Genomic DNA, 5,449 nt, shown 5'->3' on the forward strand with positions numbered 1-5,449 from the left:
CCCTGGGCTCAGGGATGTCCCCTGTGCTGTGCTTACCCTGGGCTCAGGGATGTCCCCTGTGCTGTGCTCAGCTGGGGCTGCAGGATGAGGAGCCATGCAGAGCATCCTCACTGCCATTCCCACAGAAGTGTTTCATCTTGGTTAAGGAAACAGCATCCAATGTTTATTGAGAGAAAATCAATGCCAGAACATATCGCAAACAGAAGCTGCTGCCTGGAAGGACGCTATCCCTCTTCCAAAGGACCTGGCATTCAGGGGTTATGACCTCAAGCTGCTTGCCTGGGTGAAGGATAGAAGAAATCAGATCACAAAATTATTTTGCTTCTGTTTTCTTCTGTTAATGGGTCCAGCTTATTTCATTATAAATTGTACTGTGAGGTCAGGTTCCACAGGCATTTATTTGCCTTCATCATCTGAACTTGTTTCTGGGAGTAGGCATGAGGTCAGGCAGCTCAGGTGCCCTGTACATGGGTACATAATTCCTGAACCAGCGAAAGCTGTCATCTCCCATTCCCCAGTGCTCTTTCAGCAAGTAAATATTTCTCAGGCATGTAAATATTGTAGGACTGGCTTGCAGTGATCAAAGTCTGCTGCTTGAAATGTTCGGATCAGTGAGGGAGCAGTGTACAGCGAGGCTGTGCCCGTGCCAGCGGTGGGAGTGGCGGTGCCGGCGCTCGGCAGTGCTCGGATGCCGCCCCGGAGCCATCCCGGGTGACAGGCGGGGAGGAGCTGGGAGCCAGCTGCTCCCAGCAGCACTCCAGCAGACACGGGAATTCTCCTGAGAAGGAAAATCTGCCAAATGGGTCCTAAGGCATCCACTCTGTTTCCTTCCGGGAAGGTGAGCAAGAGTGTGCCCAGGTGTGCAAAAGTGTGCATGGGTGTGCAAGAGAGGTGAGCAGTGACGGGAGCCCAGCACTCGGGAAGGTGCAGGGGCCGCCTCGAGGTGCTCTGGGCGCCTCCTTTGTGAGGAAAAGCACAGGTCACCCGTTTCTGCAGTCTTGCCTAACTTCATCCTTAGAATATCCTTCAGTTCATGAAATAAAGCACGTTTTTCAAACCTTGAAATGGCCTCTGCCGGTGGTTAGAAAATCCGGGAAGGAAATCGGCAGAGGGAGCCCTTTGGACGGCATCAAAAGTTTCTGCCTCCCTCCTCTGCCAGAGCCAGGGAGGAGCTACAGGGCCGAGCACAGACCACATCCCTGAGCAGGGACATGCCCTGGGCAGGGAAATACCCTGAGCAGAACTCTCGGGAACGCTGAAAAAACTCCTTGGGGTGGGACTTGGACCTGTGCATCCTGACCCCGATTTTACAAAGCGTTGCCCAAGCAACCTCCATCAGAACGTGAGCCAGCAGCGGGTCCACGGGAATTCATGGCAGCCTCACCCCCGAAAGGTGGCAGACAAGTAAGAGCTGCTGGTGGGGAAACATTGCACTCCATTAAATGTTGGCTGTTTATTTTCAGAGGTGCAAAATGCTCCCACCACTCAGGAAAGCTGGTGTGTCTGCAGTGGAAGAGAGGAACATTAATAATTTCTCCAAGACAATTAATTAGATTCTTTCCCAAGGATAAAGTTTAATCTAATTTCTGCTGTTATACTTTGTCTTCATAAAAGTCTGAAAAAATTAATGAGCTTTATAGCACCCTCTCATGATAAAAACCTTGGGTTCTCTTGGAAAAAATGAGGGACTAAACCAAATTGTGGCACCTGCCATTTTTCTCTCAAATCTGCAAAGGTCTCTTATTCTTGATGTCCATTTTTTCCCCAGTTTTGTCTTTTATTATGTTTTTAAAGTTTTGAGCAAGTTTTAAGCAAGTTTTGAACTTTGGTCCTTTTGCAGTGCAAAGATTAAAATGTGAATGGCAGAGAACCAAACCCCCAGCAAATGGCAAATACAGAGAAAAGGGGTTTTTTTTAAGGTGATCTCATGATCTTTGTACAGCTGATGTTGGCAATGCTGAGTATGCTGCAGAAATGAGGGGCTTTCATGGGAAACACTCCCATAGCAATCCACAGGTCCTGAGGCTATTACAAAAATTAGAAAGAGAAAACATTTATTAGGTCTAGATATAAAATGTAATCCAGATTTATAGCTGATTTTATCTAGTGCTCTAAAGAGCTTGGCTCTGGAGTTTGGCCCATCTTTAAGCTTGATCCTTTCCCAGGCTGCTTTTTGCAAGAAACAAAATAATTTCATTTTCTATGTGTTTTATAGGCTGCTGTGTTCAAACATCACCATGGCTTGCTTCACTGCAATATAAATGTTTCCAAATCTCCTTAACCATGAGAGAGGAAAACGACAACAGGGTACTTTACCTTCAAAGTGTTGACATATTGATGCTTTAATTCAGGGCAAAAGCTACAAGTCAGATTCTCAAAGCAGCACTTGCCCCAAGCAATTCACAGAGGTTGCAAAAAACTCTTACCTCCAGGAACATAAAATCCTTATGGAGCTGCATGACACCCCTAAGTGTGCTTGTACCTTGTGCCTGTTCTTCACCCCATTCTTCCTATCTGCTCCTGTGTCTCAGTGAAAAAACTGTGCCAGAGTTTTCTGCCTTTAACAGTTCCACGCCACAGCAACGAGGAGCTGCTGAGCCTGTGTAAACACCTGACGTGGCACAGCCAAACTTCAGGAAAGCTCAGCCTCAAAAATGAGACAGCAAAAAACTCCCTGCTCAGCTTTCTGCTCTGCCTGTGCCAATGAGGAAGGAGGGTTCTGCTTCCGAGGCATGAACAGGCTTTTCACTGGGCTAGAGGAGGAAAGCAGAGGTCATGGGACCTGGCTGAGTCACCAGTGTCTGACCCAATGCCTCTGGAGGATCCTGCACCTCTCCAGAAGCCTCTGGAAGGAGTGTGTGGGATTGTTGTGTGTAGATGGGCACTTGGTGCAGCTCAGAGAGCTGTGCATGGTCCCTCCACCCCCACACACTGTCCTGCCAGAGCCAGAGGACACAGGGGCCAAACCCTCCCCTCCTCACCAGGAGCGCTGTGACAGGGATAGGAGCCTCAGGATGGAGCAATGATCTGGGGGAAAATTTCCTCTGGAAAATTTCCCCATCAGCCTCTGCTGTGGTTTGCAAGGAAAAGATTGGACATTTCCCCTCCTCCACCACACCTTCTTCCCCCCACGGCTTTATTGCAAACATAAGAAGTTTGGACAGAAGGAGTATTTCTGGTGATTGTGCCCTCAGAACAAAAACCTCACCCAATATTTTTAAAACATTTCCCAGCAGAAGTGGGTGTAGAGAGAAAGCAGAGCACTGAAGGGATGCTAATTGCTCCTTTTTAAGCCTTTCCTCTCTAACTTGAATTTTTAAACTCCAACAGCCTTTTTTCCCTGTTCCCTTTACTGTTCCTTTGCTACATCCATCTGTGAAGCTGGTGGCTCAGCACCCCGGGCCAACAAGGCACTTTTTTGGGCAGGAGGTTGCTGTGCTGCTATGGGATTCCTAAGGAATCATAAGAAAATATCCACACAGCCACTGCTTCATGCTGAGAATCCCAAAATCCAGATCCACTTACAAACAGAAGGAAAAACTTCTCAAGTGGATGTGGGAATAGAGCACAGCTCCTCACATGGCTTCTCCAGGGGGCTGAGGAACCAGGCAGGGGCTGCAGGTAATGGGGACAGCGAGGTGTGAGCTGGAGAAGGGCTCGCTGGGAGGAAATCCCCGACCTCGAGGAGGAGGAGGAGGAGGAGACTCACTGAGTCACCCCCGTCCCGTGATCGGTGAGGTAAGCCAACAACAGACCAGTGAAAGCCTGTTGTACTTATGTTTTGTAAAAGTGCATGATGTCACACCCAGAAGGCTGAGCGTGACTCAGCATGTCCCACCAGGAGAATGGATTGAAGTGGACACAGAGGAAAATTCAGATTCCTGATTTTACTTTAGTGCATTGCTTGATAAATGCGACAATCAATTAGCCTGGAGACAGAACTGATGTCAAAAGACACAGCAACTTGAGGACAACCCCCCCGTGCCTCAAACACCCCTCAAACACAGGCAGGGACAGAGAAGGGAATAGGAATTGGAGCTGTCTGGGACAGCTTGGAACCTAAGGAATGAATGTGCTGGAGCTGGGTCTCAAAATACAGTCTCTGGCTTTATAGATGGGATGAAGATGGCCCTTGGGGTCCTCAGAAAGAGGACATGAGATGGGCATGCTGGAGGTGCTGCTTGGTGAGGCACATCCAACACTGGCAGAGTGTCCTGTACTGTGTCTCCTGCTTCTCCTGGTGCCCCATCAGATTTTACGGAGAAAAAACATAATCCAACAATGTCAAGTCATCAGCTTTCACTGACATTTTCAGACATAAGGGTACACACTGTAAACAGGCAAAAGGGAAGGTGAACACCATATGGCTTTGCTGTCTGCCCAAACTTTTCAATATTTCCTGCTGTAAAAGCTGCTGAGTCATTTCCTACACGGCATCATCCATGCTTCCACCTGAGTCTGCTGGTGCTTAGGCTTTAACCCACTGCTTTACAGTGGAAATATTAGCCATGTCATACCTAGAAATAGAATTTTCTACAAAGCATTTTAACTTAAATGGGGCAAACTTTTCCACTCTGTAAATACTATTCTCCAGGAAAGGGTTGCAATTTCAACATTGCCAGGCATATGCCAAAAATGTCTCTACATGACAGGACAAGTGTTTTGATATATATACTTTAGGTCAAGAAATAAACTACCTTCCCATCGTGGAAATTAAAATTTATGCTTCTCTTGATTACAGAAGATGATAAATCATGATACAGTTTCTCCTACATTCTTAATATCTTAAACTAAGAAATACAGCACCAAGAGTCAGAGTGGTCAGGCCCTTGGCTGAGAGGAAATTAACACCAACAAGGAACCTAATAATCATTGATCCATCATTATTTAATTATGCTTGGACAGCACAGACTGTGTGTTCTGCCAGCTGAACCCTCCCGTGGCCGGATTAAGATGCCTGTCAACTGTATCTGATCTGCAAAAAAATACTGCTGCCAGCCAGCTTGGAAAGGCCACAGCATATCCTCCTTAATGTCAGTTGTGTTTACACCAGTGACCTTATTTTTAGTGCCCCCCCTTCTGAAACACAGGGTTCAGGGAAGAGTTATTTATTCCTGTCATGCTCGGCACGCAAAGCCCTTCGGTGGGTGCTGCACGAGCGGGACTGGCGCATGGCTCCCACCTCTGCTCCCTGGCCGAGCTGGCCCTGCTTGGGGCGATGGCAGGGACAGGCAGGACCGGGATGGCCAAGGGGAGCTGGCCCTGCTTGCCATGGTGGAAGGGACAGGCAGGACCTGGATGGCCAAGCCGTGTTGGCCCGGTGGATCCTGGCGGCCGCTGCCGAGCGGTGGCGAGACCAGTGCAGCCCAGCGCTGCCCGTGGTGTGGTGTTTCCCCACCGCAGCGTCTCGCAGCCCACCCATGCGGCCCCTGTGTCGCACCCCCTCCCC

The 5,449-nt window shown here is 48.6% G+C and overlaps 1 protein-coding gene across 1 annotated transcript in view; it reads left to right on the forward strand.

Annotated features, from left to right (window-relative positions):
• SQSTM1 (sequestosome 1) overlaps positions 1 to 5,449 on the forward strand; it is a 14,438-nt gene that overhangs the window by 4,440 nt on the left and 4,549 nt on the right. The gene's annotated exons all lie outside the window — the stretch shown is intronic.

The sequence above is a fragment of the Geospiza fortis genome, unplaced genomic scaffold (genome assembly GCF_000277835.1).
Source record: "Geospiza fortis unplaced genomic scaffold, GeoFor_1.0 scaffold55, whole genome shotgun sequence".
NCBI lineage: Eukaryota > Metazoa > Chordata > Aves > Passeriformes > Thraupidae > Geospiza > Geospiza fortis.